Source organism: Ptychodera flava, chromosome 16 (genome assembly GCF_041260155.1).
Source record: "Ptychodera flava strain L36383 chromosome 16, AS_Pfla_20210202, whole genome shotgun sequence".
NCBI classification, from domain to species: domain Eukaryota; kingdom Metazoa; phylum Hemichordata; class Enteropneusta; family Ptychoderidae; genus Ptychodera; species Ptychodera flava.
The window spans coordinates 29,793,551-29,817,297 of record NC_091943.1 but is presented as its reverse complement, the minus strand read 5'-3'; the positions used below and the strand labels follow the sequence as shown (position 1 = coordinate 29,817,297).

The 23,747-nt window shown below is 36.3% G+C and overlaps 2 long non-coding RNA genes across 2 annotated transcripts; both read left to right on the top strand.

Moving 5' to 3' along the window:
• Window positions 1-1,273: 1,273 nt before the first annotated feature.
• LOC139114512 (uncharacterized) lies at window positions 1,274-5,813 on the top strand. Its single transcript, XR_011547881.1, has 5 exons — window positions 1,274-1,395; window positions 2,340-2,410; window positions 3,031-3,069; window positions 3,299-3,407; window positions 4,387-5,813. It is a non-coding gene; the product is annotated as an uncharacterized lncRNA (long non-coding RNA).
• Window positions 5,814-12,149: 6,336 nt separating this feature from the next.
• LOC139114511 (uncharacterized) lies at window positions 12,150-16,415 on the top strand. The gene is made up of 5 exons (XR_011547880.1): window positions 12,150-12,365; window positions 13,273-13,337; window positions 14,173-14,205; window positions 14,544-14,652; window positions 15,075-16,415. It is a non-coding gene; the product is annotated as an uncharacterized lncRNA (long non-coding RNA).
• The last annotated feature ends 7,332 nt before the right edge of the window (window positions 16,416-23,747 follow it).

Below are 23,747 nucleotides of genomic sequence, written 5' to 3'. Positions count from 1 at the left end.
TTTGCATTGTTTGATAATTACATAAATTACGAGGCATTTATAGGAGCACAATTATTTCCTGAATTAAAACGTGTAGAGGTCGATTGTCGACTGTACCACAGATCAGAAGAGAACGTCACTGTTTTCATTGGTTTTTTGGTGAAACTTTGCTTTATTTGACAATTTAGCCACTTTGGCTATCGCTTTGAGAAGACAGAAGTCGGGCGGCAAAATACACCAGCTAACCGCTTGTAGGCAGTGAACAGATAAAGGTAGAACTTCTGTGTCATTTCAAACTCTCTTAAAGTCCCTCGTTGGCTACCCTGCTTGCCTGGACTTCTCCTGCCCTTGTTTGAAGCTTTTGCTTCACGATAGCCTTTGTGCTATCTCAGTTTGATCGTTGAGGGCTCATCAGTATAAAGAATGGTAAGAAGCTCACCTGGAACCCCAAAAGCTGCGTAAGAACCATAGGCTTTGAGAGAAATATTAAGTTTACATTTAGTTTACATTTAGTAAACTTGAAGATGAGAGACTATACCTCTTACGTTTAAAGGGACAAAGTCGGCCATTTTTCATGAATTTTGTTTGATACGAGATACTACTTATATTGTTTGACATGTTGAAAGATACTGAATAAATGAGTGACCATGCATATATTCGACCCCGGTTTTAGACAAATTAAATGAAACCATCGCGAAAATGAATTAATGGTCATGACCATTAATTCATTTTCGCGATGGTTTCATGTATCGTGTCTAAAACCGGGGTCGAATATATGCATAATCACCCATTCATTCAGTATCTTTCAACATGTCAAACAATATAAGTAGTATCTCGTATCAAACAAAATTCATGAAAAATGGCCGACTTTGTCCCTTTAAACTAACAATGGTCTTTAAATATATTATGGGGACTTTACAGCGTGGTATCCTGCAAATCAAGGCGATAATGATGATTGGAATGAATAAATGAAGTATAAGTATGTATGTAATTATGAAAGGTTGTCTATCGCATAGAATGGATTATTAAAAAATGTCCAACCAGGAAATATATTCATGATTACAGTTTCTGTAACTGCTCATGTACCCGCTGCATGTACTGCCCCATCAAATTATAGATTGCTTCTCTCAGATGCAAGCCATCATTTGATCTGACCAATCAGCGGATAGATCTCTCCGTAGGAAACATTAAATATGATTAAAACCGTCAGACTGTCAGAATAGTCCAATGGGAATGTGACAGCTAAACTAATTATGATTGATTAGAAAAGCATGCACCAACAACTAGCATCCGGTTATTATGGAAATATATTGAACACATTAAAAGTCTGAGGCTTAGACAGTCTCCAGTCAACAGCAGACAACACTCCCCCGAAGTAGAGAAACGCTACATAGCACAATATTGCATCATGGTCAGGTATGTAAACATATTTTTCTTTTTCGCACGTCATGTCACTACAACAATTTTTGCACCTACAGTGCAAAAGTATTTAAGAGACAAAGTCGCCCTCTTCAATGTTTTTTTTTTCATGAATTTTGTTCGATATGAAAAGCAATTTTTGTTTGTTGACTCCTTGAAACATTCTGAAATACTGGACAGTCAACTGTTTACAATCCCGACCCTGTTTGTATTGCAGCCAGACAAGATTAAACATCCGTTGAACTATTTTACGGTCTGTACCAAAATATGAAGATCTGTGCACTATTCTCACTATGCATGGCTGAACATACACTGTTACAAACGTTTGGACCTTATGCAGGTTTTTGTATTGAAATTAAATCGGCGGCGCTTTTCATATAGATAGGGATTGCAACTTTTCTTTATATTGTAGCAATGTCAGTTTCTCAGATCTGTTTGCATTCAACAAAGGGATAATTTTTAACACTGCAGCAGTTATGTGCCGTCGCCACACTGAGTGAATCTATACAAGTATTTCACGGTTTCTTGGTATCACATAAAGCTAAAATAATGACTTTGTCCATTTAAATAACGCAAAGTGTGAATACAACAGATCTGGCTGTGCGACATTACAAAAAACCATACTATAACTTTGAACCACTAAGATTCCGGTGTTTGTGTACAGTTGTTACATCGGTTCCAGAATGATGCTTTCTGTGAACAAAGGGCTTTGCCAACACACAATCGTAAGTGAAATAGACACTTACCTAGTACCTCTGTCCTGGGCTTAATGCAATATTTGCACAATAAGCAGTAGTAATCTTCATCATATATATTTGCCAGCTTCCGAATGTATGTTTTATTTTTTGGGCCATCGTCTTGGCCGTACTAAAGCACAGATATTCTATAACAAACTAATGTCTGATTTCAGCATTCCATAATATTTTCCTGTCATTTTTCAGGCAACATTTAATAGCTGTTACTTTGGTGTGTTTCATTGGTTTAACGCTGTTCTCACCGTGTTTATGTCAAGGTATAGTCACCCTTACACACTCTATTGATGCAGGCCGCTGTTCTATGAGGTAGCTCGAGAAAAATTGACCTCCACCAGCTGCCGAGGGTAAAGTTTACTTAAACATCCATACATGGTGTTTGCAACACTTACACTTTCCTCTTAATTCTGTAAACTTATCTTCAAACTTTAAAAACACAGTTTCGTTTTTAACCCTTATATTTGACTAACAGAGATAAGGCGTCTATTTGTGTAAAAATGAAAGCCAAGTAACTTAAACAGTTTAATTCACTGGTTGACGTTGAAAATGTGTTCTTAGTGTTTTTCCAGTTAAATATTTTAGATAACATGGACATTAATATCAATATTTATGCTTGCTGAAAACTAAAGTGATGCTGACCTGTCTTCTGTCATATTACGTCTGTCAATTCACTTTGCCATGATTCTTTAGGCAAATAGCATGTTTAAACTTATAGACGGTGAGAAAAATGACAAGTTCGAAATCTCCGGTTGTCATCTCCATTGATGTAAGCTCGACTTTATCGCGTAGTTAAGCTGACCCGCTTATTTAAAAAAAACCAAATTACTTTTCAAATTGTGGCAACTTTAACGAAATCAACTCACAACGTCGTATCTTCCAGGTGATGATGGCACAAACTCGACGGTAATTGGGCCTACCGGTGAGTTTTCTATGATTGGCATCTCATTAGCTAAGTGTAGTATGCTGTTAGGATGATAGAAAGACGCCAATACCACTTTTAATGTTTACTAGGTTCACGCTCTTAAACAACGATTAAGATTCCGATGTATGACTAACAAACACCACTTTTGCAATATTTATGAATTCAGAAAAATCACCCGTATTCCTTATGATTGTATTACTTTACCTTAAATTATTTTTATGCGCAGAAAATACAGGAGTTCCGCTCGGCTCATTCTCTACCTTCATGTTCATCGCAATGATTGTTGCTACCTTGGGCATTGCAGAATTCCTAGCCAATTAGATTTGGAAGATAAGGTATGCATGCTAGCATCTTTTATTAACTGTCCATATATTACAATGTTATAATTAAATATACGCAAAGCGACCACTGGATTAAAAAAGGAACAAAGTGTCGCATGTTTAAAGCCCCTGTGTTTGTATCTCTGGAAATTTGTTGACCTGAAAAATGCTTTCTATTTTCTCTGGTTTTCTTTAAATTCTACAAATTTAAAGGATATAGTCTTTTACTACTGGAAAATTTGACAAGTAAATTTAAATTCTAACCATTATTTTTATTTCCCCGCCATTTTTAAAAACTCCTAATATTACAAAGAAAACAAAGCATATGATGTGCAAGTGAAAACATTCAGCACTATGCATTATATTGGACTACTCTGTTGTTTCTGTGAAGATTCCAATGCATTTATGCACGACGTACAGTGTCTTTGCTTTATTTGCATGAGGGCGCCATTTAATGTTTGGGCAAACCTTTATTATTTATCTTGCTCAAAATTGCACATGCAGTCCCTGTGGACAGTTTATTATACTTTTATAAACAGCCCTCAATGGGTACATTCCCACGAACTTGTTTTAGTTTGGAAGAAAAATCACAAAAATATGCTAAAAGGTACAGCTGTTGGGCCTTTAAGATATCAAACTACATTCTCCCCTATATGTATATATTTTTGTATGTGTGCGTTTGACTTTATTCTATATACTCTAGAGCGAGATCCAAGGTATACTGCTTTGTCATACGTGTCAACATTATTCTCCAAATGTGCTAGTCTGTGAGAAGACCAGATCTATCGTTTCAAAAATACAGCCAAATCGAGCTTGCCTGGTTACGCTGTATATGTTATACTGAATATCGTGCGCATGAGATTCAAGATTGCATGTGATCCATGTTTGAATATCATACTGTTATACTAATACTGCGCTGCATGAGACGTATCTATGCATTGTTTGGTACAGAGATGATGAGTTATTGCACCACTTTTTATCTTATCTCTTTAAGATCTGCCGCGTTATCTGACCACATCATCCGAAAATCAGACATATTGGAATATGGATCGAAGGCGGCAGAGGTCTATCTTTATCACTATGACGATAATGGCCGTATAGGGTACCAAGGTTGAGCTAGATGGCGTTCTGCGTATAGTATCATCTAACTGACATTCCGCTATTGTTTTTTGCAATACCGACCTCCTTAGATGACCAGGCTACCAGCGGTACCAGTCGTATCACTGTATCACTGACTTCGTTACTCTTACGAGAATCGAGAACTGATGTTAAAAAAGGTGTCATGTTCAAGTCACATTGACAATAATATATTTGCAAGATTCTTTGCAGGAGTGCAAAGGTTTTTAGCAGACGTTGTTTGGGGTTCACGTCAGTGGTAAATGGAATAGTATCAACTTCTACGTAAAGGCACGGTGCAGACTCTGATCTGACAGAAAACCTTTACAATAACCTGGAAAGAGGCTTCCAGACGTTTAAAAACAAAACTGATCCTTGGAATTTCAAAATTTCTATCAGTCAGGTTTGCGCCATAACTTAAAAAAGCCTACAATACCATTAACTGGGATATTATAGAAATTGGCAACGCATGACTGCTTTGCAGCATTGACTCTTTGCTCTTTTTAATTGAAAAAATGTAATCGTTTACTTTGTCTGTATTATTTCCTTATTAATGATCTGGAGATAAGAGTCTTTCAACCGTCCGTGTAAAGCTTGATTCAATAGAAATGATGAATAATAAATGTTATTTGCAATTTCCTCCAGTGATAATGATAATGAGAGTCTGCAGTCTTTCAAAGATTCTTTGCAGGAATATTCAGTCATTGCACTGTTAAATTTTCGCCCAGCTTTTGATAGATGTTGCCTAATTGTAGAAAACGGCCGCGGAAAACGGTAATTTTGCAGGAAATTGCAGTTAATTAAGCGCGTCTCTTTCTTGTAATTGTAAATGTTCCTACATCTACTGTGCACAAAATTATAAGACAGAATGCCCGTTTTAGCACTATACGTAGCACAGTAGAGCTTTGTCTTGTAGGATCAGACAGCCAAACTCTGGTACCCTATATCGCCGTATCAGATCTGCTTTTCCTGTTTAAGTCATAGCATGCCAATTTTAAAGTAGGTAATCCGTGACGACACTTCTACTTATGATATCAGTGTATTCACTTTGTGATGATACATCAGATGAGAAAACTCTAAATTCAATGACTCTGTATCTGAAGTTTTAGGTGTACACGAGATACTTGGATCCTATTGGATAATAAATAGTCGCACGATGGACTACAAATAATTAGTACTTATTGACTGGCATTTTATACAATTGAAAAACTTAGGTAGTTGCAAAAATCAACAGATTATATCCTAGATGTAAACTCTTCGAAGGATATGAAACGTTGAATAAACGTAAGTTGTTCAAAATTGAAATCTGGTTTCTGTTTTGAGTCTTTTTTACAGCAACCCTGCTTGGCAACCAAAACCAAAAACTTATTGGCAATTCTCTTTTCAATGCACCTTTAAACGTAAGGATTGGATGAAAAAAAGTTGGGACGTTATTTCAGACAGAGCAACCTTGTTACTACCTCAGATTAATTTGTAATCGCCATCCTACAACACAATGAGGACGAGTACTTTCTCTGTAATGTTCAATCCGATGCATTCATCGGTGCCAAGCTTGAGTAACACTGCAAAAATTTATGTTAACTATGAAGAATTAATGTTAAGGTCAACACCTAAATTCCTTTGAACCATATCCACGTAAAATGATATAGCAAGCTTGTTGTATTTACGGTAGCCGATGGGTCATCTGGTGTGATATGGATATTACGATTTTTATGAAAATTATGACGATTTATAGCAAACGTAATTATCATACTTCTCTTCGGACAAACACGCCTGCACAGATCAATTACGATTCACCCTCTTCGTTTTTGTTTTGTGCCCACATTGGTAGTCATCTGTAAAAGTGGATTTTAATAATTGTCAAACCTTTACTCCGTACTAGGAGAGATTAGATATCGATCTTGGGTTAAAGTTAATGTGCTCACCATTAACGACAAAAATGGTTATACATTTTCTAGAACAGTTCTGCTCAGTCATTCGTAATTGAAACCCCTAAGAATACTTCTTGAAATATCCTTTCTCTCAACAGGTGCTGCTTCATTGGGCACTAGTGTTGAATATTTGGGGGAAAATTACCTAAAGCGTGTAAAGAACCGTGGGTAATAAAACACATGAATATCAAATCAACGAATGAAGGTCATTTGCGTTGTCCCTCGACTCCCTCAGTGTTAACCTCCCTTAATGACAGTTTCCATATACATAAATCATAAAACGAAATTATGATTTGAATGTCCGAAAAGATGAATTTTAACAGGTGTTTAAAGTTAAAAACGAAATCTGAATGGTGATTGAGTATCACGCATTTGCATAAGTTACATTGCGTGGGCGTGGCAAAAGATCTGGTGTGAATTTACCATTGCGCACGATCCGCCTACATGTAAACACAACGATTTTCTTTTGTCGTATACATCTTTAACTTATCCGAGGGGCCCAAAGCGCCCTCTTTCTCAAACCGAATTATTTCGTAGGGGATTGGAAAAGTACAGAATCGCAATTAGGTTTGTTATCGCTACGCTGTGGTAAAACACACACAAAATTCCGAAAATTATGTTATTGTTCCAAAGATTTACATAATATGTTTCATGTTGTTAATATTTGAAGTTTATGACCTTGACCTTGGGAGTTCTTTGCTTTCAATGGACTTCTTGTGTTCACAGTTGAAGATTTTATTGAAGATTCTATTGAGTACTTATACTGATATCATTGCACTTTTTGGATATAGAGGCGTTCCTCATATCAGTTCGCTTGACGGCTGAAATGGAATGAAGAAGAGATATGTCATGTCGTTTCTCTTTGTCGACAAACTTAGGTTGTAAGGAAGACTCAAGTTTATGTTATGAAATTGGCAGGATCTAATACGTTGTAAGTTATTTAACCCTCTTCGTCACCTGATGAATAACCACGCCCACTATCAATAGAACATACCCCTTCTTAGGCCAAGAAAAATAAAAAGTTTGTTTCTCATCCTCGCGCGCGTCACTTCAGACCCACCGCGTCAACCTTTTTTCTGCTCACGAGGAAATAAAGTAAATAAAACTCGCAAAAATACGCGACGATAGTGCATAACACAGTGCTGTATAAAACAGAACCTTAAACATAATAATTGACACTATAACATTCCATTCATAACTGTACACATATGTCACTGTTATATTACGCTGTCAAAAATGAGCAATGCTGCACTAAAAGTCAAACCGCAGAACTGTTGCTATACAAAAATAGTAAAGCAACGCTGCTGTGCATTTATCTCTGCGTGCGTGCAATGTTGTTTTCACGTTTTTTTCCGCGTCCTCGTTGATTGAAGAACAATAATTGAGAGTCAAAATCCGCGTCACCGCATCATTTTTGAAATATGTCTAGGATAAGAAACAAACGTTTTATTTTTCTTAGCCTTATCTAAGGGCATCTCACGAAAAGGGAAACGTCTGTCGGCAATAATGTCGGATGTTCAATGAATCTAATCTCATATCCAGTACATCATTATTGCCGTTGTTTTTATAAGGTTATGTTGTATTGTTAAACTCACTTCATTGACACCAACAATTAATTTTTTCAATTACTTCTGTCTCACATGTTTGCCTTACATGATGCAATGTGTGTATAGCTATTTTGCTCGAAATACATTGGTGTATAAATAAGGAAATAAATAAGGAAATAAATAAAAGGAAATAAATAAATAAGGAAATAAATAAATAAATAAATAAATAAATAAATAAATAAATAAATAAATAAATAAATAAATAAAAATAAATAAATAAATAATAATAAAAAATAAATCATTGCTTCAAATATCCAAAAAAGGAATGAGATGAGTTTCCCTATGAACTCGCCGAGACACATGGACTGTGTTGGCAGGTAAAATCAAGTTGGAATATTACCACTTCAATATAGTGTTGCATACGGAAAGTAAAAATCCGTTTTTGATTTTAAGGGTTTCCTTCGTTTGATAGCTCTTATTGTAACCAATGTCTTAAATTTCTCTGGTTACAATTACTCTGATGGGCACACTTTTAGTTCGCATTTTTGGCCGGTTGACAGTTATTTTAGTACGTAACATGAGCTTATTAAGTGATGAAAGTTCTAAGTTAACGACATTGCTCACGCCAACATATAAGCTGTAACGAAACACTCGGCTGCATGGATTATTTGCTTATTACAGGCTATTAATATAAAGAAATATACCCCCATGTAATTAAATATTAGGGACTTGGCAGAATTTACACAGGGGAGAGGGCCAGTGTTTTTCAAAATGCTGCTCGAAAGTAGTGACCCTTCAAAAGTGTTTGCAAGAAAAAGAGTGATCCTCCCCAATTTTTATACGCAAAAAAACAGTGACCCTCCCCCTGCGTGTCACAGTCTGTATCAATAATATCTTAATTGACATATACTTTCTAATTTGACCTTTGAACTTTCAAAGAATACTTTGTAACCTTCACAAATTATCACGTTTATGCGAGGTTTCAAGTAAGTAAATGAAAATGAGATAACAAATCACAATAAAATAATGTTGTCAACTACTATTGTCTATTGAATGCACGAAAGCTGTAATGTTTACCTTCATTTATAGTTTGGCTTGCACCTGTACATTGAACGCCCAATTAGTATTTGTCAAGAAATTTATTACAACCTAAACATTAATAATGGCCCTTTAACAACATATACATATAAGTTAATATATATAGCAAGTTAGGTAGTTGGAAAATATTTAATAGCTACCCTTGGACTATCATGAGAAGTGATTTAATATATTTTGGTGAAATTCCAATATCATATTGTTCACATTTGCTCTTTCAAACACCCTCTCCTCATCGCGTAAATTTATATCATTTGTCACACATTTATAAAAAGCACAGATTTAGTTTTGTATTGGAGAAAAATTATTCATGGTTTCCTCGTAGACCCACATGTAAAGGGAATCAACATTTCGTTCAAATTCCAAAATCAAATTTCTTGCACACATACGCACTTGTTACTACCCCAGTCTAATCAAGTACTTAAAAATGAATTATAAAACGTCTATAAATGCACAGATACTAAGTTTTGTATCGGAAAAAATCGTTCATAGTTGCCGATAGACTCTTATATATAGTGAATCAACATTTTTTGATGGAATCCCCGCAAAAATCAAATTTCATGTACACACATGTACTTTTGACCACCCACTTCAAGCAAAGTATGAGTACATAAATTATCAAATATATATAATGTAAAGATATAGCTTATTATATAGGAGAAAATTGTTAATAGTTTACTCAATATATTCCAATGTATTATGATTTGATATTTTTGTTTGAAACACTACATCGGCTACATCTTGCCTTCCTACAGTTGCGATAATTGCGCAAAAATGATGACCCTCCCCCAAAGGCATGCGTGAAATTTCATAACCTTTCAAAAATGCGCACAAAATGGCCACCAACCCCCGAAAAACCACCGTCCCTACCCCCTGTAATTTCTGTCCAGTCCCTTACAAGCTCAGACAAGCCTTATCTGTGACATGTTTGGACTAATCTCGCACATTAAAAAAAGCTCGGCATGTGGTGACAGAGTCGAGTATCAATCATTCTTTGTTAGTGGGAAATGTGTCGCTTTATTCCTAGTTGATTTATTTGAATTGCGCAATCGAGTTTCTGTACAATCCAGTTATGACAAATTCAGACAGCACATGTTGTGACTGATCAAACCAGTGTTAGCTGCGAGACTAACATTTTGGCGTAGGACAATGGTACAGAATGGTGAATGATATTTAACACGATCGGTGTGATGTTTTTATCGTGATAATAGATACATGTAAAACGGGTTCAAAGATTTCACTATTCCTTGTCTTTCATCGTAGCAAATGTCAACCTGACAATTATGTGTGTTCTTCCTTTTCTTTGCTAAACTGTCCCACTTAGTACAACATTTGCAACTTTTGTGCGAGTATCCTAAAGTACTGCCCCTTTTGAATGTATTCAACCTTGATATGATATACCGGTATTGTAGAGAGAAATAATTGTCATCTTTGATATTGCGCCACGCTTAAAAGTTTTCGTAAAAAATATTGTGTGAAGTAGTATTGTCAAGGCGTCATAAAATCATCTCTCTGAATTTTGTCTTAGTAAAACCAAACCTATAGGCTTATCGTCTTGCTGTTATTTGTCGTGCAATACGTCCACATTATCTCAAATTACACTGTTGCCATAGTTACAGCATATGATCAACAACAATTCATATAATTTCTGTTTGACAATTACATAAATTACGAGGCATTTATAGGAGTGCATATATTTCCTGAATTAACACGTTTATAGGTCGATTGTCGACAGCACCAAAGATCAGAAGAGAACGTCACTGTTTTCGATTTTTTTGGGTGAAATTTTGCATAATTCGACTATTTAGCCACTTTTGCTGTCACCTTTAGAGGACACATTCGGGCAACAAAACACCAGCCGATCCGCGTCAAGAGTATAACAGGTTATACCTTTGGTGCGTTCGTTGTTGACTTTGTCAAAGTTAATCCAGTGATTATCTGGTGACAGCGTCCAGAGACTAGTAACTTACCCTCACTTGCTTTGGCGAATTATGCAATCGCACGCATCAAATAATAGATGCAACACAGGTGATAAAACTTCGCATAATATTTTTAAAGGACAAATACATGACACAGTGTAGGAGAAGACTGAGAAGAGAAATCTTTGCGAAACCAGTGCTTACATAACACCAAGACACTAAAAGATTGGTAGCATAAATCTTTATTGGCAATACATATCATAGTCAACCGTATTAAGATAAAACTAAGAATGGCACAAAGAAAACTTTGCTGTGACCGAGACACCCCTACCCCCGCCCCCGCCCCTGGGAACGGACTTCAACTGCCCCTATGCCCAACCATGAAGCTTATGTTTGTTTTCAGAAGATAATATTATTTCCTTTGCTCATGACATGTCAATCACCCCATCAGTATCTACCGCGGAAAAACGACGGCATATGCGTCGGAGAGGCAAGTTTCAACTTTTGCTTGACTTTTCCCAAGGACACCTTTGACAATGCATTGTTATAATTGAAAATGTAAATCAGGGGTCACCATGTGAAGTTTTTGAATTTAGGAAGCAACCTATCTTAATTCACCGATTTGTTGAGTTCAAAGCTGGTCGATATGTTCCATGTTAACACAATGGCGAAAAATAAAATTTCCATTTTCACAAAAACAAGACAATGATTTCTTCATTTACTCAACATACATCAAAATGCGTACACACAACCAGCATACCAGCAAAATATTGCAAAAGAATTGGATATTTTATAATAAAATTGTCCCCGTTGTGTATTTTACCTTTAAACCTGAAGAGGAGAGACCACACCTCTTACCTTAAACTAACACATGTAATAGGGACTTTTACAACGTGGTAACCTACAACTGAAGGCGATAATAATGATTGAAATAAATCAAGGATTAGTATGTAATCATGAAAATATGTCTACCACACCGAATACATATGCTGTTTGAAAATATACTTATTCATAATAATAGTTTCTGTAGCAGCTGCGTGTACCAGCTGCATGTACTGTTGAAACAAATTATAAATTGCTTCTCTCAGATGTAAGTCATCATTTGATCCGACCAATCAGCGGGCACATCTCTCTGTAGGAAGCATTAATATGATTACAAACTGTCGGATTAGTCCAATGGGAATGTGACAGCTAAACCTATTATGATTGATCAGAAAAGCATGCACCAACGGCTAGCATCCGGTAATTATGGAAATATATTGAACATATTGAAAGTCTGAGGCCCAGACAGTCTCCAGCCAACAGCAGACAACACTCACCCGAAGTAGAGAAACGCTACATCGAACAATATTGCATCATGGCCAGGTATGTAAACAATTTTTCTTTAACACGTCATGTCACTGCTACAAATTTTGCACCTAAAGTGAATCAGTATTAAAAGGGACATAGCGCCCTTTTTATGTTTTGTTCTCATGAATTTTGTTTGATACGAAAAGTAGTTTGTGTTGTTTGACTTCTCGAAACACAGTGAAATACCGGACAGTCAACTGTTTACAACCCCGACTCTGTTTGTATTGCAGCCAGACAAGTTTAAACCTCCATTGAACCATTTTACGGTCTGTACCAAAATATGAATATCTGTGCGCTATTCTCACTATGCATGGCTAAACATTAACTGTTACAAACGTTTGGAACTTATGCAGGTTTTTGTACTGAAATCCTAATTGCGGCGCTTTTCATTATAGATAAGGGTGGTAGCTTTCCCTTATATTGTAGCAATGTCCATTTCTCAGATCCAGGAAAGGGAGAAATCCATTTGTCTGGCTATCACAAACGAAATCATCTTTTTGCGAAGGGGTAATGTGCCGTCGTCATCTTTTACACTGAGTGACTTTATGCAAGTATTTCATGTTTTCTTGATATTACACAAAGGTAAAAAATGACTTTTTCCCTTTAAATAACGCAAGGTATGCATACAACGGATCTGACTATGCGACACCACACAAACTTTGAGCCACTAAGATTCCGATGTTTGTGTACAGTGGTTCGAAGTCTCAATTGTTATATCGATGCTTTATGTGAACAAAGGGCTTTGCCAACACACAATCGAATGCAATATTTATCCAAAATACTTCATCTTAGATATTGCCAGCTTCCGAATGTATGCATATTTTAGGACCATCCTTGTGGGTGAACTAAGGCATCGATACTTCTATAACTAATTAATATCCGATGAAAGAATTACATGATATTTTTTCCTGTTATTTTTCAGGCAATTATTGATAGTTGTTACTTTGGTATGTCTCATTGGTTTAACGCTGTTTCTACCGTGTCTAGGTATGGTCACCATTATACGCTAGCCAGTAGCCGGTATTCTAAACACGATTGTAACTAATTTGGGATAATTGGATAAAGAACTAATGTCGGCTTAATCTGCTAATGTAAACTCTCTGCTTTTCTCTTGAAGCAATGCACTTGTTTTTATGAGTACTTTGTAATATTGCAACAATCAGCTATAGGGCACCCAACACTTTTGAGAAACTTGAAAACACATATAGATCCAATTTTCTCAAATTAGTTCCATTCGTGTTTCTATGAGATAGCTCAAAAATTCGACTTCACCAGCTGTCGGGGGTGAAGTTTACATAAACATCCACACATGGTGTTTGCTACACTTACAATTGTGCCTTAATGTTCTGTCTGTAAACTTAGCTCCAACCTCTACAGAAAACAAGGTTTCTTCTTTAACCCTTACATCTGGCCAACAGACAAAAATGCGTATTTTTGTATGAGAATTAAAACCTGGTAAGTTAATATACACAGCTTAATTCACTGGCTGAGGTTCAAAACATCTTAAATACATTTGCTAAGTGTTTGTCTAGTTACATATTAAAAATGGCATCGACATTACTATTAATATTTATGGGGTGACGCTGACCCGTCTTCTGCCATATTACTGCTATCAATTCAGTTCCCAACGATTGTTTGGGCAAATAGCTTGTTAATTTATGGACGGTGAGAACAATGACAAAATGACAAATTTTAAATCTCGTTGTTTAATGAAAACTCGACTTTATGGACTAGTTAAGCTTATTTGCTTATTTAAAAAAAGATAAAGTTTTGCCACAATGTCAACTTTAACGACATAAACTCATAAAGTCGTATCTTCCAGGTGATGGTGGCACAAACGCGACAGAAGCTCCTGGTGAGTTTTCCATAATTGATATTTATTACCCAAGGATAGCATGGTGTCAGGATAAGTTCATGCTATTAACAGAAACAATAATTAAAAATTGGCAAATTAAAATGTATACTATAATGGATCAGAAATGAATGACCTTCTAGCCGCAATACTTTTAATGTTTTAATGTGAAATAATAATTTTCATGTTAACGTTCAGACGCTTTGACAAAGATTAAGATTCGGATGTATGTAACTTTACATATAAAATTTGTTACATGATATTTATGAATTCAGATAAAATCAGCCGTATCTCTTATAATTGTATTTCGTGACCTTCAAATATATTTTTCCTACTCACAGAAAATACAGGAGTCCTGCTCAGCTCATTCTCAATCTTCACGTTCATTGCTACGATAGTTGCTACCTTGGGTATTGCAGAACTCCTAGCCAATTAGAATTGGAAGATAAGGTATGCATGCATGCATTTTTTATTAATGTCCGTATATTGCAGTGTCATAATTTGATTTAATATACACAAAGCGGAACAAAGTATCGTACGTTGAAGATATCAAACAGCATTCTCCATAACATGTATATAATTCTATATATGTGCGTGTCTCTTTACTATACCTGGAACGAGACCCACGTCTGTGCTGTGTTCTACGTGCCAACATTTGTCTCCAAATGTTCCTTCATTCAACGCTCAGTGTATTTTGATAAATATCGTACGCACGTGATTGAAGCTTACACATTATCCCTCCTCCAAGACTTTCAATTTGAATGTTATACGACAATATGAATACTACACCGCATGAGACATATCTAATGTGCAATGTTTGGTACAGAGATTATGAGTTATCGCACTACTTTGTTTATTCCTTTCTCTTTAAGATCTGTCGCGTTATCTGGTCACATCATCCAAAAATCAGACGTATTGGATGTGGATGGAAAGCGACAGTAGTCTCTTACTTTTTTCAATACGACGATAATGGCCGTATAGGGTACCAGAGTTGAACTAGATGGTGTTCTGCTTGTATTATCACCTTATTAACTGAATTATTAACTGAATTCTGCCAAACAGATATGCAAGTACCGACTTCCTTAGATTACCAGGTTACAAGCCGTACCAGTCGTATTACTGACTTTGCTATTCTGACGAGAATGGAGAACTAATGTTACAAAAGTCGTCATGTTCAAGTCACATTGACAATAATATATTCGCAAGATGCTTTGTAGATTTTGTTTCGGGCTCACCTCAGTGGTAACTTGTAAGTAAAGACATGGTCCAGACACTGATCTGACAGAAAACCTTTGCAATAACCTTGAAACTGGCTACACTGCTCCTTGGCATTTCAAAATTGCGATCAGTCATGAGGTTTGCACAAAAACTTGAGAAAACCCACAACTGTCGTTAACAGGTATATTATGAGAAAAATTGCAGCATTAACTGTTTCTTCACTTTAATGAAAGAAATAATTTTTGGGATAATTTTTGTGGCCATCCCTGTGTAGCTTAATTCAATAGTAGCTGTGAATAATAGAAGTTGTTGGCACTTTGCTACAGTTTAAATGATAATCAGAGTCTGTAGCCTTTCAAAGTGTTAAATGTGGCTTCTAGAATATGCAGTCATTGTACTGTTTTAACTTGAGCCAAGCTTTTGATAGATGTTGCCCTATTGCAGACAGCGGCCACGGAAAACGATGATAATTTTGTAGGAAATTACAGATCTCACATGTTATTGTAAATTCCTCTGTGCCCTCCAATTACTGTACACAAAACTACAAGACAGAATGCCCGTTTAAACACTATACATAGTGCATATGCTAGAGTTTTGTTTAATAGCATCAGATAGCCAAACTCTTGCACCCTATGTCGCCGTATAGTCAGATCTGTTTTTCCTGTTTAAGTCATAGCAAGCTAATTTTAAAGTAGATTATCCATGACGACACTTCTACTCATAATATCAGTGTTTTCACTTTGTGATGATACATCAGATGAGAAAACTCTGAATTCAATGACTCTGTATCTGAAGTTTTAGGTGTACACGAGATACTTGGATCCTATTGGATAATTAACAGTCACATGACAGACTGCAAGTGATCAGTACTTATTGACTGGCATTTTATACAATTGAAAGACTAGGGTAAAAATTCAACATTCAACAGATTATATTCTAAATGTAAAATCTTTGAAGAATATATGAATCGTTGAATAAACGTTAGTTGTCCAAAATTGAAGTGTGGTCTCTATCTTTTGAGTCTTTCTTAAGAGCACCTTGCTTTGCAACCAGAACTCAAACTTATTTGCAACTCTCTTTTAAATTAACCTTTAAAAGTAAGGACTTAAATGAAAATGATAAGTTGAGACGTCATATCAGATACAGTAAACGATGCTAGGAGCTGACAAAATAACCTTTCTCTCCTGGGAATACAGCTACATGTTACCGTCTACGGGGCGTGGATATTTAATATTTCGAAAAAAAAACAACCAAAGATGTAAAAGACACAAGAATATCGAATAAGGAATGAAGGTCATGACTTTGGACTTCAAACTCCCTCCGCATTAACTTCCCCGAATGAAATTTTCCATGTGCTTTAATCATATTACGAAATTGTGATTTGAACTTCCGAAAATGCGATTTTAACAGGGTTTGAAGATCAAAAGAAAATCTGAATGGCGAATAAGTATCATGCATGTTCACAATTTCCATTGTGAATTAAATAAGGCTAAACCACCTCCACGTAAACGTAATGTTTTTCTTTTGTCTCAAACTTGATAATTTCGTAGGTTATGGTAAAAGTACAAAATCTCAAAGTTATTCTCAAAACACGGTAGATGGAAAAATTAGTATAAGTCTGTTATCGCTACCATATTGCAATTTTATATACACAAATATGCCAAACGTAATATTTTCCTGCCTCTGCAATAAATACCTGAACGTAGAATATACTCTTGGTATGTATGTGAACATTAAAAGATTAGTTGAAGATTCTATTAAAGAGTTATGCTCATTTTACTGCGCGTTCTTGGAGGCACTCACATCAATCCGCTTGTCAACTGAAATCGCATTGCGAGAAGAGACATGTCAGTATCGTGTCCCTTTGTCGAAAAAAGAGTCTAGTTTACTTCATGAATTGGATTGGATCCTCTCCATCACTTGAATTCGAAAATAAATAAATAAATAAATAAATAAATAAATAAATAAATAAATAAATAAATAAATAAATAAATAAATAAATAAATAAATTGAAATATCGATAGGGACCTAGATGAGTTTCCATTTGAAATCGCTGAGACATGTGAACGGCTCCAGAGGGAAACATATTTTGGATATAATCACTTCTCGCACAAGGAAATTAAAGATCCGTATTTAATTTTCAGATGGACTCCTTTGTTTGACAGCTAATATCGTGACCAGTGTCTTCAATCTTTCGGGTTACAATCGATCAGATGGACACACTTTTAGTTTAGTATTCAAAAATTTTATTGAAGATAAATCGCAACAGTATTCTCCATTTTGGGCCGATCAGCAGCTATAGTATGCAACATGAACTGATTAAGCGATGAAAGTTCAAGTAAAGTTCAACACACTGCTCGAGCCAACACATGCAAGAAGCTGTACATCTGTATACTCGACGTCGGGAAAAGTCATTGCCACTGTGAGATAACGGTTTTGTTATGTATTATATTTCAGTCATTAATGCTTCTTGAGACGGGTACGAACATTTTTTACTTCAGAGTAATGTAACATCAGAGTCTCTTGCCGTGTCCTGATTGGTCAGTTTTCCCGTTGATGTGTCTGTCTGACTGTTATGTTGCAGACAGAAGCAGAAACCAAATCCAAAACAAAACAACCCACAAGGACAAACAAACCAACCTCTAAATTTTTATCGACAGTGACTGGAATTTTCAACAGATTGGCAATTCAGCTATTTGGGCTCAAAGCCAATCGGGTGAGAAATCACAACTAAACACTAAACCGCATGAATTATTGGCGTACTACAAGCTGTACAAGCTTAGAGAGGCATTATATTCGACATGTTTGAATAAAACCCGTAATGTTAAAAATAGCTCGGCACGTGGTGACAACGTCGACTTTCAATCACTCTTTGTCATAAAGCGGAAAAATATGTATATCCTAGTTGATTTATTTGAATTGCGCAAAAATTACAGCAAATTGTTGAGTTTCAGTCTAATCCATTCATGCTAGCGAATCAGACAACACATGTTGTGACCGATCATCTCAGTGCAATGCCCGGACATAGAACAGGGGTTCATAATTGTGAATCACATGTAACACGATCGGTATACTTTTTCAGGTTTCACTATTTCCTTATCTTTCATCGTAGCAAACGTTTACTATTATTGTGAACCGTTTTAATGCAATTACATCTGTAGTTATTGCATGTGATCAACAGAAATTCACATAATAAATGCATTTATACGAGGTCACTTATTTCATGAATAAACGCGTCAAGAGGTCGATTGTCGACAGCACCGCCGATCAATAGAGAACGTTACTGTTTTTTGGTTGTCAATTTTGGCATAATTTGACAATTTAGCCTCTTATGGCTATCAGTTTGAGAGGACGTAAGTCTGACAACAAAGTATAGCGGCTGACCCGCTTACAGATAGAGATTAGAAAAAGGTAGAACTTCACTGTGTGTTCTTAGCCTTTCTCAAAGTCCCTCGTTGGCTACTGTGCTTGTGTGGCCTGCCCTGACTTGAAGCTTCCGCTACACGTTAGCTAGCCTTTGTGCTACCTCAGTTAGACTGTTGAGGGATCATCGGTATAGGGCAATGGTAGGAAACTCACGTAAAAACTAAAAAAGCTGCGTAAGAACCATGCGCTTTTAGCAAGTCCCGCGTGATCTCTATCATATCAGATGTACACACTCTAGATGATCACACTGCAAACGTTTGTGCGCAGTTCATACTGCGCAGCGAAGCCGCACTTAACTGTCAGTTTAATCTAAGATATTTCATTTGCTCACGACTTTCGATACTACATTCTGTCACGATAGCGAAAAATATATACCGCCGAAAACGACTTTTCTTAACACATGCCTTGAATGATAGAATTTCAACTGTCGCTCAACATTTCCTAAGGAAATATTAAACCATGCCCCGTCGTAATTAAATGTAAAAATCAGGGATCAGCATGCGAAGTTTTTGAAGTTTTGGAGGTAAATTGCCTAAATTCGCAGATCCGTTGAATTCAAAGTGGTCAATGTGTTCCGTGTTAACACGATTGGGATAGATGAAATTTCCATTTTCACAGAAACAAGACAATGAATTCTGCATTTAGTTCACAAGCTTACAAACAACTGCGTACCAGCAAAGTATTGCAAAACATTTGAGTATTTATCAAAACGACCCCCGTGGCGTATTTTACCTTTATTTTACCTATTGTATTTTATTTTTTATTTTATTGTACCTATTGTATTGTATTTTACCTATTCTATTTATACATGCAATAGGGACTTGTACAACGTTGTATCTAGCAACTGAAGGCGAACACGGGGATTGAACTTAAGTAAATCATGGACTGGTCTGTAATTGTAAAAATATGTCTGTCGCACCGAATGCATATGTTTTTTTTAAATATCTACCCTGGAAATTCATTTCATTATTAAGCTTATAGTTTCTGCAGCAGCTGCGTGTACCCGCATCCGTCATACTGTCCCAACTAATTGTAAAGTGCTTCATTCAGATGCAAGGCATCGTTTGCTCGGACCGATCAGTGGGCAGAGCTCTAGGTAGGAAACATTAATATAATTAAAACCCCACCAGACTGTCAGAGTAGTCCAATAGGAATGTGACAGCTGAACCAATTATGATTGATTAGAAATACATGCACAAACGACTAGCATCCGGTAATTCTGGAAATATATTCAACATATTGAAAGTGTAGGGCTCAGACAGTCTACCAATCAACAGCAGACAACACTCACCCGAAGTAGAGAAAATCTACACCTATATAACAATATTGCATCAAGATCAGGTTTTAGTGATTTATTTATTTTCCTTTTCATCATATCACCGCCACAATTTCTGCACCTAAAGTGAAATAGTATTAAACGCATGTGGTATGCATACAGAAGATGTTGGTCGGTGACTGTGATGAGACACCGCATCAATTATACGATAATACCGCTAGGTTTCCGATTGTACTGGCCTTTGAAGTATCAGCTTTGCTAATTCATAGTGACTCTTAGCATTAAGTAAAATAGACACGTGACCTTACCTCTGTACTGTGCTGTATGCAATATTTTTGCAATATGCACTTAATTACCAAAGGTGTTTGGACAAGTTAATGCCATTTAGCAGTAAATAAACAATTGGAAATATACAAATACCTATGTGTAGGGGCATGGATAAAAAAAAGAATGAAGTTGTATAGGCATCACAGAGAGGAAGACGCCCTTATCACTTTTACATATAATGAGACTTTCAGGTTTACCTATAGACGCTTTGACAACGATTTAAACTCTGGATCAATAACTTGACTTAATAAATTTTTTTAATGATTTTTATAAATTTAAGGAAAATCGCCTGCCTTTCTTATGTTTATACTTCATGACCTCATATCGAGTGTTTTTCTTCTCACAGGATTAATTCTCAGGAAACCGCTTAGCTCATATTTTACCTTCACTTCCATTGCAATGATTGTTGCTGCCGTTGGTATCGCAGACCGCCTAGCTAATTAGCATTTGGAAGTTATGCCAATTTGTTTTATTGCCTTGCCGTATGTTACAATGTCACAATTTGATTTGATACATTTGATTTAATATTTCATTTAAATAGAGATTGTGGGCCTTTTCACCGCTTTTTTATTCTGTTTCTCCCCAAGATCTGTCGCATCATCTGGTCACAATACCGGAAAATAAGACATACTGGAATGGCGACAGTGGTCGTCCTCTTTTGCAAACTGACGAATATGGTCGGGTGGTGTACGAGAGTTATCTAGATGCTGTTTTGCGTGTACTATCGGGGTCCAGACACTTCGCCCCAAAACCAGTTCGTACCAAAACCACCTCGTCCCAAGTACTACTTCGTCCAACGCCACTTTGCCCCAAGTACCACCTCGTACTAAAACCACTTCGCCCCAGTATAATACCATCATAATACTACCAACTCGTCCTAAAACAACGATACCACGATGTATGCTGACATAACGTTGGGAGCATTAATGTGTCTCGACATTTTGGCTACCACGAACCATTTATTCTTGCATGAAACCATAAACGGTATATTAGTAAAAAGAAAAAACGCAAACTACTAAATGCTACAACTCAGGTGCCGTGCGCGGAATTGCACGATGTCATTTTCTCGAAATGTGTACACTTTCAAGATTTCAGACCTGGGATGATAGAAAGGTGATAAAACTTCGAGGGCAGTGGTCGGTTATAAGCTTAACTTTACCGGTTGGCGATAAGTTTGAGGCGAATTGTTGTTTTAGGGGCGAAATGGTTTGGGGCGATGTGACTTTTGGGGCGAAGAGGTTTTGGTACGAGGTTGTTTTGGTGCGAAGTGGTTTTGGTGTGAAATGGTATGGGAACGGTGCTAGCCAGGTTACCAGCAGTACTAGTCGTAAAAGTGACCTCCTTACTCTCTCTACAATACAGAAACAATGTTACAAATACGTTGTCAAGTTCAGGTCAAATTGACATAATATATTCGCAAGATGCTTTGTAGGAGTGCAAAGGTTTTCAACACACTTTGTTTCGTGTTCACGTCAATGGTAAAGGAATACTATTAATTTGTACATAAAGACACGGTAAAGACTGATTTTACAGAAAACCTTTGCAATAATATAGAAACAGGCTTCCAGACGTCTGAAAACAAACTGTTCTTGGCATTTCAAATTGAAATCAGTCATATGCAGCATTGCATTGTTCACTTTAATGAAAGAAATGTAATCGTTACTGTTTGTAGTGTTCTTGAATTTTGGGATAACCGTCCGTGTGTAGTAGCGGTGTGGTGAATTAGAATTATATAAAGTTGTTGGCAATTTTCTATTGTTCAAGTCATAATCAGCGTCTGTAGTCTCTCAATGTGTAAGTTGGCTTCTAGAATATGAAATCATTGCCCTGTTCGATTGTCGCCTTTCTTTTGATGGGTGTTGCATAGATTGCAGGAAATGGCCAAGGGAAACACTAATAATTTTGCAGACAATTTGCAATTAATTGAACGCGCCTCTTTCTTGTAAGTGTAAATTCCTCTGTGCCCTTCAATAAGTATATGTATATTACACAACTTCAAGACTGAATGCTCGTTTTAACTTTGTGCATAGTACATATATATATATATATATATATATATATATATATATATATATATATATATATATATACAGAGAGAGAGAGAGAGAGAGAGAGAGAGAGAGAGAGAGAGAAGTATGTCAGAGCATCACATAGCCTAACTCCGGCACCTTATATCACCTTTGTCAGATTTTCTCTTTACTGTCAATTTCAAGCTACGTAATCCATGACGTCACTTCTATTTACGATATTAGTGTATCCACCTTTGTGATGATACATCAGATGAGACAACTCTAAATTCGGTATGCATCTGAAGTTTCTTGTACAGGAGGTGATTGGGTCCCACTGGATAATGAACAGTCGCACGACGGACCACAAATAATATATACTTATTTAAGCCCTGCATTATTTTACAATTGAAAGACTAAGGTAGTTGTAAAAGTTTGAACAGTTGTTTTGTAGATTTGAAATCTTTGAAGGATGATTAATCGTTAAATAAACTTTAGTTGTCAAAAATTGAAGTAACCCATAAACTTTAGTTGTCAAAAATGAAGTGCTTTCTGTTTTGCATCTTTTTTACAGTAACTACGCTTGGTAACCGCAAAGCAAAATATTTGCAACTTTTCACAAGTTAACGTTTAAATTAAAGGGATTGATGATAATAGGTTTAGATGTTATATCAGACATTAAAAGTTTACCATACGCAGAGCTGCCTTATGACCACCTTTCATTTTTAGAATAGAATGGCCGACGAGCGATATCTTTGTGGCGTTCTGTCAAAATTATGCATTCACCGATACTGAGAGGGTACTACATGTGCTGTTTATATAAAACTAAACAATTTAGTTCCAAATGTTAAAATAAACGTGAAATTAACTTGATATATAGACAGTTAACGATGAGTCGTTACATGATTTCTTCTAACAAGCACGCCTTCACAAGTTGTTTCTGGCTCATCTCCTTCGTTTGTTGCGCCCCCATCGGTGGCTGTAAACGTATATCCCACAGGTCCTAATAAACTGTGAACCTTGTACTTCACATTACAGGGTTATAGAACTTTGATCGAAGCCAATTTGCTCACATTAACAAAGTGGACTCTCAAGAATAGCCTCATACATTGTGCCATAGAAAATTACAAAGTATTCTTATCGTCCAAACTTCACAAACTGGCGCTGTACAAAGGCAGTATATTGGATATCATTCACGGTAGGGGCCAAACAGTAACAATCCTTAGACAACACAATAAAGTGATGTGATGATTCAAAATACGGCGGAATATTATCAAATCTCTCAAAAACAG